This window comes from Pelodiscus sinensis, chromosome 23 (assembly GCF_049634645.1).
Source record: "Pelodiscus sinensis isolate JC-2024 chromosome 23, ASM4963464v1, whole genome shotgun sequence".
Taxonomy (NCBI): Eukaryota; Metazoa; Chordata; order Testudines; family Trionychidae; genus Pelodiscus; species Pelodiscus sinensis.
This window is the reverse complement of record NC_134733.1, coordinates 16,685,662-16,698,706: the sequence shown is the minus strand read 5'-3', so window position 1 is coordinate 16,698,706 and position 13,045 is coordinate 16,685,662.

Genomic DNA, 13,045 nt, shown 5'->3' with positions numbered 1-13,045 from the left:
CAGGCCCAGACGCCTGGGAGTTGGGTCAGGCCAAAGCTCCCCAGCTCTGCCTGCCCTTCTCCAGCACAGCTCTGTGTCAGGAACCCTCTGTAGCCTACCAGGCATCCAGGTCCCTCCTGCTCCACAGCTGGAACAAGAGTGAGTGCACCTCAGCCCTTAGAGCCTTTTATAGGGCCCAGCCTGGCCCTGATTGGCTGACTGCTCCTCACTCTAATTGGCCAGGGTTGCACAAGCCTCCTCTGACAGATCTGTATCCCTCTGTCTGCTGGAGTGGGCTACGGAACCACTATGGCCTTATACTAGCAGGCCAAGATTTTCCATGAGTGCTCATCTGAACGGCTTAACAGATCGCTTGATGATTTGGATCACTTGATGTTTCCTTGTTTTGTTCATTCCCTCTGGGGCACCTGGCATTGGCCACAGTTGGAAAACAGGACACTGGGCTAGGTGGACCTTTGGTCTGACTCAGTGTGGCCATGCTTACGTTAGAGACCTTAGATGGGCCATACATTTCAGAAAGTGCTGAGCACTCATCAGGGTGGATTGATTTTAAATCTCTGATTTCAATCATGATTTACATCAGCAAGCAGCAACCCTTCCTGATTTAAATAACGGATTTTAGTCTTGTTTGATATTTGTCGTTTTTAGTTATTTTCTTATATTAGTATGTTGAAATTAATAGGTATTAGGCTCCTAAATACCTTTGAGTATCTGGACCTCAGGCACTTTTGAACTTGGATTCTACAAGATTTCCCCAAGCCCCACGGAGCTAGCAATAGAGTCGGGAACAGGGCCCTGTTCTTTTGAGTCCTAGTCCAATGTTGAAACCACGGGACCATCCTTGCACTGCTCTCAGTTTGGTGCTGCTCTGCTGTAGTTATTTGGTAGCACCACATTCTTTCTTTATTATGCCCATCTAACCTTAGAGGTTTATAACTCAGCTAAAAATTATGCTGGAAATAAACAAAAAGATTCTAGTCCAAACAGCAGCTGGTTCTGTCCTTTCTTCCCCTCCGCTGGAGTAAATCTCTCATTTGGTCTAGCAGACAAAGTCACAGAAATCGTTTGCAGTGGAGACAATAAATATGCCATATCTGCTTGCGATAATAAGCCTCAGTGGGAAGCATCAATCATAGCAATCTGCTTTCAGAGGGCTCCAATATATTATTTCCTGCAAGGACTTGATCAGTCATCTGGTGCCACAGTTAAACAAATTGAAGCCTTGTGGTTCTATGGCACTGGGAAAGACAACATACAGTATTCATCACTGCTCTGAGCCATATGGTGCCACGTAAAGGATGGGCCTGCTTTGTGTGTATTCGGCAAACACAATTAGCCGCATGTGGTTCTCTGAACAGCTCATTTGTGAGATTTCCCCACTCCAAGTTTGTTTACAGTCAACAGTGTCACTTCTGCTGCTGTCAATGTAGAGGGGGCGGATTACAGGAACTGGACGCTTTCCAAATGCCCACCAATGTGGGGAAACAGCTCTCATTTACTGGAGGGTGGCATGGGGCCCACAGCTCATGATGGGATGGGGAGTCAGGATCCTGACTGTGGCATTGCCCCTGACTTACTGTACGATCTGGAGAAAGTCACTTTCTCCCTCTCTGTGCTTCAGTTTACATATGTATAAAACCATTCTAATCCAAATGAGCAGAGAAGGCAGTTTCCAAAACCGCTTGCATGCAACTGGCCGGGTTTAGTGTATTAGCCAAGGGAGAGCGCTTGGCAGTTCCCAAAGGAGCTGAGCAGGAAAAGCTCTTATCCATGTAGGACGTCTTGGCTATGATAGACTGGACTTTAAGTCCCATCCAGATGGTACAGCCTGGGAATAAAAAAAAAAACCCAACACTGCTAATTTCTGAGCTGTGGCAAACCCTCTCCCCACCGTGTGGGTGAGCTAAGCTGCCAATTTCTGTAGGGCACAATCTTGTGGGAAGGCCTACCCAACAGCCAGCAGGCTAGAACATAAGAACGGCCGTACTGGGTCCATCTAGCCCAGTAGCCTGTCTGCCGACAGTGGCCAGCACCAGGTGCCCCAGAGGGGGTGGACCGAAGACAATGATCAAGCAATTTGTCTCCTGCCATCCTTCTCCAGCCTCTGATGAACAGAGGCCAGGGACACCATTTCTATCCCTTGGCTAATAGCCTTTTATGGACCTAACCTCCATGAAATTATCTAGCTTCTTTTTAAACTCTGTTAGAGTATGTCTACACTACCACCCTAGTTCGAACTAGGGTGGTAATGTAGGCTTCCTAGTCCGAACTACTTAGTCCGTGCCGCGTGTAGCCGCACGGCACGGAGTCTGCACTAGCAGACATTTAAAAATGGCGGCGCCCGGCTTTATGCAAATGAAGCCCGGGATATTCAAATCCCGGGCTTTATTTGCAACTCTGGTTGCCTACATTACCATCCTAGTTCGAACTAGGGTGGTAGTGTAGACATACCCTTATAGTCCTAGCCTTCACAGCCTCCTGTGGCAAGGAGTTCCACAGGTTGACTACACGCTGTGTGAAGAAGAACTTTCTTTTGTTAGTGGTAGAAATGTAGCTGTGTTAGTCTGGTGCAGCTGAAACAAAAAACAGGACTGTGTAGCACTTTAAAGACTAACAAAAGAAAGTGGTTGTGACAATTTTCTTCCACTATTTGATCTGAGGAAGTGGGTCTGGCCCATGAAAGCTCATCACCTATTAAACCATCTTGTTAGTCTTTAAAGTGCTACACAGTCCTGTTTTGTTTCTTTTGTTAGTTTTAAACCTGCTACACATTAACTTCATTTGGTGTCCTCTAGTTCTTCTATTATGGGAACTAATAAATAACTTTTCTTTATCAGCCCTCTCCACCCCACTCATGGTTTTATAGACTTCTATCATATCCCCCCTCGGTCTCCTCTTTTCGAAACTGAAAAGTCCCAGTCGCTTTAACCTCTCTTCATAGAAATGGGGGAGGGAGAGACCCCGCACGTGCAAGGAGGGTTTTTAGGAATGGGGATCCAACCAACAGGGCAAAAGGAGGACTGAGTTCCCACAGGGGATTGAAGCTTCAGCATGAATAGGCTGCAGCCAGTCCAGAGGTGCCCTCAAGTGGTGTCCGGGGGTTGCCCGCTGGGTCTGGGCCCCGCAGTTGGGTGTGGTGGGGGTGAAGTGTGCAGGGTAGGTACAGAGGGATCTGAACTTGCTGCTGGCTCTGCCCCCTGTATCACTGTCAAAGGCCCTTCTGGCAGGATGAATTTTTCAAGCCCAGAGCATGGCTCTGGTCATTCCAACAGCCTGATCTGGTTCAAATGCGTTCTGAAATAATATCCACACGGGCATCCCCCCAGATGGGAGTGAGGGCTGGGTCCACTTCCACATTCGTCCTGGAGCAGAGGGTTTGGGGCACTATCACGGGTCGAGCTCTCGCTGCCTGCTCGTCACTTGGGGAATCAGCGCTCCTGCCTCAGAGTGCCCGCTACTGGTCGGTGTCCCAGCCTCTGTTGTCGGTCTGCTGGTTCAGCTCTGTGTCCGTTCCGGCCCACAGTGTCCTTTCTTCCTTGTACTGTCCTAGGTCAGTGCCCCTGCCCACTGGGGTCTCCCCTCCCAGGGAACCCCCAATTCCCCTACACCCACCTTACTTCAGTGACCCACTGCCAGTCATCATCTAGCCCCTGCCTCAGGCACCAACTGCAGTCTGAAATGGCCGCTCAGCATTGGCAAGAGGTGTGGACCTGCTGCCTTCTACCCTGGCTGTCTGCCTGCAGCCCTAGTACCCTCAGGCCCTGCAGCCTTGGAGTGGGGTCAGGCCAGAACTCTCCAGCTCTGCCTGCCTTTCCCCAGCCCGGCTCTGTCTCAGGAAGCCTCTAGCTTCCCTGGCAGCCAGGTCCCTCATGCTCCAGGATAGAGAATGAGAGAGAGAATATATCTTATTGCCACTGTATAAAACCATGGTATGCCCACATCTTGAGTACAGCGTACAGGTGTGGTCGCCTCATCTCAAAAAAGATGTACTGGCATTGGAAAAGGTTCAGAAAAGGGCAACAAAAATGATGAGGGGTTTGGAGCGGGTCCCATATGAAGGGAGATTAAAAAGACAGGGACTTTTCAGCTTAGAAAAGAGAAGACTAAGGGGGGATATGATAGAGGTATATAAAATTATGACTGGTGTGGAAAAAAGTGAATAAGGAAAAGTGATTTACTTATTCCCACCATACAAGAACTAGCGGTCACCAAATGAAGTAACTAGGCAGTTCAAACAAACAAAAGGAAGTTTTTCTTCACTCAGTGCATAGTCAACCTGTGGAACTCCTTGCCAGAGGATGTTGTGAAGACTAGGACTTTAACAGGGTTCAAAAAAGAGCTAGATGTATTCATGGAGCTTAGGTCCATCAATGGCTGTTAGCCAGGATAGGTAGGAATGGTGTCCCTAGCTTCTGTTTGTCTGGAAATGGAGGATCATGTGATGATTACTTGTTGTGTTCCCTCCCTCTGAGGCATCTGGCATTGGCCATTGTCAGCAGACCAGATACTGGTCTAGCTGGACCTTTGGTCTCACTCAGTATGGCCGTTCCTATGAATGAGTCTCTCTGGCCCTCCAGGATCCCTTATATATACAGCCCCCAGCTGGGCCCTACTTGGCTGTATCTTTCTCAGCTTCTGGCTCCACCATCCCAACTCTCTCCCAGGTCTGGTTTTAACCCTTATAGGGCCCGTGTAGGCAGATGTCCCATCACTGGCACATAGATTTATTGTTCTGAGCTGCATTTTATTTCCTTCCAGCATGGCCGTCAGGCTGCAGTGTCTCATTTTCCTTTTGCTGTAATGGCTCCATTGCAGTATGGACAGGGGGTGCCTCCGGGGTTCATGCTGCATGGCACTGTCTGTTCCAAAGTGCCTGATGTTTATATATCTGGCAACACTCGTGCCTGGGATGGGGAGGGGTGACAGCCCATGCTAGCGCTGGCTGCTCTTAGTCTATTAGCTCATCCAATCCAGCTTCTGCCAGGGCGGGGTAGACTCTTTCCGAGATAGCACCAATCAGCTGCTATTCTGCTTGATCAAGCAGAGAAGCAGAGAGTGGTTGTTTTGCTAGCAAAGAAAGGAGAGGCAGTTGAGATGTGGGTGTATCCGATGGTGTACGTACAGAATCCTTTTGGCATTGTTTGGGCAGCGGGTTTATGAGGTCTTTGAAGATCCCACGCAGACGGCCCACGTTTCAGTAGCAGCATGATGTCCAGTCCATAATGAAGCCTTGGACAAAAGACTGAAGAAAAAGATGAACTGACAGAAATCTTACAACTTAAAATTAAGGGGGAAAGAAAATCTGATTGTTAAACTGTTTGTACGTGTGTTGGTTCACTTTCCTAGTGAGGTGCTAGAGTGACTAGGGGTTTGTTCTGACACATGGCAGGTATTGTGCATATAGGCAGGCACACCAACAAGGGGGGGCAAATGGGACAATTGCCCTGGGGCCCAGCACTTCAAAGGGGCAGCGGCTGGAGCCCCGGGCTCTTTAAATTGCTAGCAGAGCATGTTGCACTTGGCAGTGTGGAGGGCTGGCTGTCCCAGGCTCCACCCCTTCTGTCAGAGGCCCCGCCCCTTCCCGGAGCATGGAGCTCCCCCCCCTCCACACCTTTCCTGGGGCCCCATGGAGGCTGTTGGCTCCCCTGCATATAGGCCCTAGGAGAACCTGATTCTACACTAACGAGTATGTTGGTGGGTGGACCCCATGTTATTCCTGCTTGGTAGCAAGATTGAGATCTGGAAAGAGAATGAAAGTATGGCCTGGAGCCCTTGAAATCAATGGAAAGACTCCTATGAACTTTAATGGGCTTTGGTTAAGACTCTTAATTACCATTACTTAAGCTTATTATGTCTCCTTGCATGTGCCTTGGACTTTTCAAATCTAATCACAACTGTGGTGAGAGTTTGCGCCACGTACATATCAAAATTGTGTTAAGGGCTTTTTTTTTTCTCAGTTTGTATTTTTACCTGATGCCCTTGGAGGATAATCTCTTCAAATTGCCCTACTATTATGATAAGTACCATCTCCTCAAGTCAAGCTGTGAGGAAAAGCTAACCTTTTAGTTAATAAAACCAAAACTGTTCAGTCCTGGCACTGAAGCTGTTGGCTAGGAATATGGAAACAGAAACTTGTTTTTAATTCTAAAAGGTCACAAATAAGACTCATGGAAAGAGTCTGCTGTGAGATGGCAAATGCTGACAGTCCAGCTCCGTGATGAATGTTATGGACCAGGGCCACATAGCAATCATAGGTTGCAGACCGAGAGGCGATGCTGTGAGACTAACGTGTAATAAACAAACTCCCAAAGTATAATGACCTTAACACCAAATGAATCCTGTACTCTACTTGCTGAACAATTTTTATATTTCATGATACTTACCAAGCAATTAACAGAGGAATTATACATCAGTTTCACTGGGGTGCAGGATAAAAAAAAGCGAGTAGCCAATAAATCCCCTTTCCTCCATTTTTACATTGAAGTTGTACTGTTCTTTAAAGCAATAATTCCAATCCCCAGTGAGTGATAAATTCATGCTATGTGCTAAGGTGTTTGGGGATGTAATAATGCCTACTCAAGTAGTTACATTTCTTTTGACATCTAATGTTTCATAGCAGAACGAATGGTACCTCTGGCTTATTTATTTGCTTGAGACAACAGAAATGGGAGGCCTTGTAATAAGAATGTTTTTCCTGCTGAAATGACTTCTTTCCAATACCATGGGGATAGTGCTAATTTTGGGGTAGAATGTATCTCTGTGAAGTCAATAGGGTTCAAGGGCATACAGCAAACTTCAGGATTGGGTCCTTAGATAATTAAAAGGACTCTTTGAATATCCTAGGCCAGAAATGGGCAACCTAGGCTAGTGAGTGGGCCGCAGGAATAGTCCTCCTTCATCTCAGTGGGCTGTAAGATTGTCGGAACCAAGACAATCTCCCAGGATAGTGTAGTTTTGCTAGCTGCGCTAGTGTACCTAGAATTTGTGGTATGTGCCAACTGCACCGTTGCAGCGCTTTGCTTGGATGCAGAGGGAGCGCATGGCTCTCGCAGTCAATGTTAAGAATATAAGAATGGCCATACTGGGTCAGAACAAAGGTCCATGTAGCCCAGTATCCTGTCTGCTGACAGTGGCCAATACCAGATGCCCCAGAGGGAGGAATCACAACAGTGATCCCTCCCCTGTCACTCATTTCCAGACAAACAGAAGCTAGGGACACCATAGCCACTGATAGACCTAACCTCCATGAATCTATCTAGCTCTTTTTTGAACCCTGTTAAAGTCCTAACCTTCACCACATCCTCTGGCAAGAAGTTCCACAGGTTGTGCGCTGAATAAAGATAAACTTCCTTTTGTCTGTTTTAAACCTGCTGCCTATTAATTTCATTTGGTGACCCCTAGTTCTTATGTTGTGGGAATAAGTAAATAACTTTTCCTTATTCACTTTTTTCACACCAGTCATGATTTTATAGACCTCTATCATATCCCTCCCACCCTACTCTCCTCTTTTCTAAGCTGAAAACTCCAAGTCTTTTAACCTCTCTTCATATGGAACCCATCCCAAACCCCTATCAGCACGCACCTCCCTTCACCTACCCTTGATTTACATGCGTACCGGTAGGAAAAAAAAATCAGACAGAAACCAGCAGACTCTGGCAACCCTGCCACTGGGCAACAATAAACAAAATGTGTTTTGGGCCATGCATAGAACCCTAATGGGGCGCATGTGGCCAGCAGGCCATAGGTTACCCACCACTGCTCCAGGCTGTTTACCATTTGGGTAGGAGGGAGAAAAGCGATGGCAATAAAAAAAAAGTTGTAATCTATCTGATTTAAAGCTAAGTTTTAGACTGAGGTTCAAGTGAAATGAGTTAGTCAGACAGTAGATCAGTAGCAGAACTAAGAATTAAAACCTGGGCTGCCTGGCTTCTCATACCCTGCTCAAATCGCCAAGCCATTGGAGTCTGCTGATACCAAAACCCAAAAAGTTCAGTATGGACAGACATTCAAAAGTTCAGAGGTTTAACTCACTTTCTTGGGCCCACCGAAATGTCACTCCTCCTATCAAACAGCCCAAAGCATGGGGACAACTTTGACTGGGTATTTACTCTCAAATCTGTTTTACATCAGGTTGCTGATTTGATACAAACCACGCCCAGTCACCAATGTTTCCTGTAAGATGGGTGCTCATGTGACCACTCAGGAGAAATTCAAATGCCACCCAGCTGATTAACAGTGTCCACAACTAGGTTGTGTGTTTCTACAGGTGGGTGCACATTCCTTGAACATAGAAAAATTTATTCTGCACATAGATGGAAAAGATAAAGGGGAACCTTGCCGGTCACCCTCTCCTGTCCACATTATGTTGGTCCCAGAAAACCTAAAGCAGTGTGTCTTCCCCTTTTCCATCTCAGAACCCTGGCAGCACAGTCAGGATGTTGAGGGTACTTGGTCCTGGGGTGAAGGCAGGGGACTGGACTCGATGACCTCTCAAGGTCCCTTCCAGTTCTATGAGATGGTATATCTCCATATATTATTGTATTATTATTATTATTTAGGGTCCCTGTCATCCTGGCTAGTCATAAAGAAAAGGAACAAGCAATATGTGGAGAACACGTGATCAAAACAAGGGCAGAGATTAACTAGGCACTCTGAATAAATTAGCTACCACTCGCCTGTACGGTACAGCGTGGCTTTAACATGGGGGGTGGTGAAATACTGGAAAAGGGATATAGAATAGTAACTGCTAGAATGTGGAGTAAAACATTAAACGCTGCCATTCAATTCAGTGTTCTCTAGGGACATTTCTTTCCCATTACAAATGCACTTTCCCAGACTCTGCTCTCCATTCTCTTTGGGACCTATTATCCCTCCACAACTTTTCAAGTTGTTCCTTGGGTACTATAGATATTCTCCACACTCCTGATTCTTATTTGAGCCTTTTCATCCAAAGGCACAATGACTAATTTTCTGGCTAAAGCGCCACATGTTGCATCTCCTGCTGGTTTTCAAATCACACTGGGAAAGAAATCCTCTAACTACTTAAAGGTGACCTGTAATGAAAGAATGGCATGGAACTTGTTTTCAAAGAAGCTATGGATATATGTGCTCAGGGGCCCAGATGGCAAGCTTAGGAGCAGTATTCAGACAGCAGGGATCCTAAACTTTTTAATTGTAGGTCATGCTATGGCACAGATTTCTCGGTCGTCTTCAGAATCATCACTGGAACTTGTCTGATGCAGAGCGCTAATCTGTACTTCAGGGCAGGTAAACTGTGCTGCTATTTTTAATAGTTGATAGGCAAAATTGTGATTTCTTGCATATGGGGTTGTCACATCGTCCTTTGTGCAGGACTTTGGGGGATCTCTGTTCTGGAACATTGCCATTTAGGCTTTCCTACAAGCTTGGTGTCTTAGGAGGGATGATAGATCTAAACTAGAGAACTTCTGGTTTTAGCACTAGAGCACACTTCTTACTGGTTCTGCATGCACTGATATTACATCTTGCACCTGTCACCAATGGGAAAAAAACCTGTTTTCGTCTACTAGATGTTAGAATGTTTCTTTCAGTAAGACCAGCAGGCGAGTGATACTTGTGTACTTGAATTTACTATTTAGATAGACGGAGGTGTGAGTTGAAGTTCGATGGGTTGTGTTGTAGTGTTCAGTTGACATGATTGCAAATCTCTTGGCAAGATTTCTATGTATCATTCCACAATCTTCAGTAAAGGGCCAGACTGCAAGCATAGAACTATATCTAAAGACATGCGCATGTCCCTGCTCAAGCTTGCATCACTATGAGGGCACTTCCCAGGGTAAGGCATGTAGTTGGAGGGGCAAGACCAAAGGGAAGCTCCACCCCTCCCAGGACAAGGTAGTCATAGTGTGCATGCATGCCGACTGCCTGTTCTTTACCGCCCCACCTGACGCATGCTATACAAGTGTGATGCCAAAGGGCAGGGCCAAAGTAATTTAAATGTGGGGCAAGGCTTAGGAAAGGTTCCTTCCCTCAGGGATAGCAAGCTGCGCTCGGGTGCAGCCCTCCCAGCATGCATGTGCAGGAGGCTGGGGTGAAACACCTATTAAGACTCTGCCCTTAAAAAAGCCTTGCGGGCCACCAACCAATACACATGCGCCGCAGCCCCTCCCGTTCTCACTGTGCATGTGCGCAGGAAGAACCCAAACCCCTGGGATAGGCGTTAGCGCATGCGCAATGACATGAACCCCTGGGGACTATAGAATAGTCAAGTAACCGGTAAGAATTCATGGGGTTAATAGACTATTCAATTAACCGATATTTAACATCCCTAATGGACATCCAATCCATGCAATCTGTAGGTGCATATGTCAGACTATACTTGCTGCTTAAAACCACCTCTAATCTAAATGTCATTTGGTCCTCAATCCTGCCGCTGCTCTGCATGGTTGGGCCCTTATATCATGCAGAGGCCTTTCAGGGCTCATGTCATTGTGTATGCGCTAGCACCTATCCTAGGGGCTTGGGTTCTTCCTGCGTATGCCCTCAGTGGGTACTGCCATTATAGGTGGCAGAGGTGCCCTTGTGAGTGTGTGTGGGTGGGGGGATTCTGAGAGGAGGATTCCTGCTTAGCGCTGCCTGCTGCTCACTTGGCCCCTTTGCCCCCTAGTGGTTGCTGAGTTCAGCCGTGTAAGCAGGGAGCCCCCCTTCCTCGAATTCCCCCCACACACGTAGCCTTCCCCCCTCCTCATGGTAAACTGAAGTAGTTGTCAGGAACCAGACTAGGCCAACCTGAGTATACATCTACCATCACAAAAGGATGGGTAATGCTAGTACAAATAAAGGAGCAGAGGGGGAAGTGATTAGTTGCTAAAGTATGTAGTTTTGTAAGACTTAACTAAGTTACCACGCACTCTGCAATGAAAGGAAATTTAGAGCAAATGGTGCACGATTGACACAGCTATAAAGGCAAATTGCACTTGTTCAATTTGTCAATATCCAAGATACTCAATGAACAAGCTCCCTCTGGTGCACAGATAGGTTCACTGCACGCCTCTCTCAAGGTTGACATTGGGGACGTAATAGTCAAGGGCCACTCAACACGTTGCCCATTTGTTTGCGGCCCGCGGTGCGATTTGGGTTTACGAGGGCTCAACATGCAGTCTGCAGGCAGAATCCTTTGAACGTGGCCTCCACTGGGAACATGCTCCACAACGGCAAGTCAACATAATGGTCTTCTGTTGACATGCATTTTAGTAGATAAATTCCTGGACTGTCATTGCTCATTAAAAGTGCTGTCACATGGGTGGAAATCAGGTAAATATTGCATTTTATTAATACTAGCAAAACTGACTTAAATGGGCCTGCGTGTTGTATAGCATTGCCTTAATCTTTGTATTTATGCCTGTCCATGTGAAAGAAGCTATTTGCATATATATGCAACCTCATATATAAGTTGCGGCCCTTGGCATGTTCCATAGTGGCACCCGGAGCTTCCAAAGTTGAGTAGCCCTGGTAAAGTTGATTACCCTATAAGCAAAAGCTTATCAGTTAATGCAATAGACTACACGCATTTCCCCCCACCCCATCAGTACATTTTTTAGCAGGCTAGCCAGCAGCCCACTTCAGTCCCAGCATGCACCCCATTCGGGACCTACCCCTGCTGTGGCTCTGCATTTAAAGTGTAATAGGAGCTCGGTGGGCAGGCTGGCTCAGTTCTAGCTTGGGCCCGGTCTGGGAGCTCAGCACTCCCCGCAAAGGGGTGCTGCCTCTTATCAGAGGCACAGCAGCACAGGACAATAGGCAGCTGGTCCACAAGTAGAGCTGGTTTTTAAATTGGCTCCCCTTGTGGACTAGGTCCCGCCTGGCACCCCACGCTGCTGCCTCTGATACAGAGGCCACAGTGCTGAGTGGTAGGGGACTCCTTCGAAGAGGGGACAGAGTGTGCTGGCTGCCAGCCCCACCCCCGGGGACTATAGAATACAGGCAGTCCCCGGGTTACGTACAAGATAGGGACTGTAGGTTTGTTCTTAAGTTGAATCTGTATGTAAGTCGGAACTGGCGTCCAGATTCAGCCGCTGCTGAAACTGACCGCCAGTTCTGACTTACATACAGAATCAACTTAAGAACCCCAGGCGTCCCCAAGTCAGCTGCTGCTGAAACTGATCAGCAGCTGATTCCAGGAAGCCCGGGGCAGAGCAACTCTGCCTTGGGCTTCCTGTAGTCAGCGCTGGTCAGTTTCAGCAGAAGCTGACTTGGGGACGCCTGGGGCAGAGCAGCTGGGGTGCTGCTGGGTTGCTCCAGTAGCGCTGCTCCTCAGCGCTACTGGACCAACCCAGCAGCACCCCATCTGCTCTGCCCCAGGCGTCCTGATTCAGCCGCTGCTGAAACTGACCAACCGGCAGCGCCCCAGCTGCTCTGCCACAGGCGTCTGGAGAAAAGCCTAGTCTGCTGGGGGGGGGGGGCGTACTAGCTGCGCCCCCCCCCCTCCCCCCAGCAGACCAGGAAGACGCGGGCAGCGGACCGAGATGCACCGCGGTCCCGCCACCTGGGTCCTCTGCGGCTTTGCTCCCCGTCTCCCTGGTCTGCCAGGGAGACGGGGAGCAAAGCCTCTGAGGACGCCAGCAGCAGGGCGTCTAGGCTGTCCCGCTGCCGGCTTCCCCGAGGCTTTGCAAAGCCTCGGGGAAGCTGGCAGCGGAGCAGTCCAGGCGCGTCTGGGCTGCCTCGCTGCCCGAGCCCGAGCTCCCCCGTGGCTTTGCAAAGCCTCGGGGAAGCCGGCAGCGGAGCAGCCCAGGCGTGCCTGGGCTGCCTCGCTGCCCGAGCCCGAGGCCCCCCCATGGCTTTGCTCCGCGTCTTCCTGGTCTGCAGACCAGGGAGACATGGAGAAAGCCCCGGAGTACACGGGCGGTAGGACCGCGAGGTCCCGCAGTCCGTGTCCTCCGGGGCAGCCCCGTTCGTAACTGCGGATCTGACGTAAGTCGGATCCACGTAAGTCAGGGACTGCCTGTAGTTGAGTAACCAACAAGAATTCATGGGGTTAATAGACTATTCAGTTAACCGATATTTAACA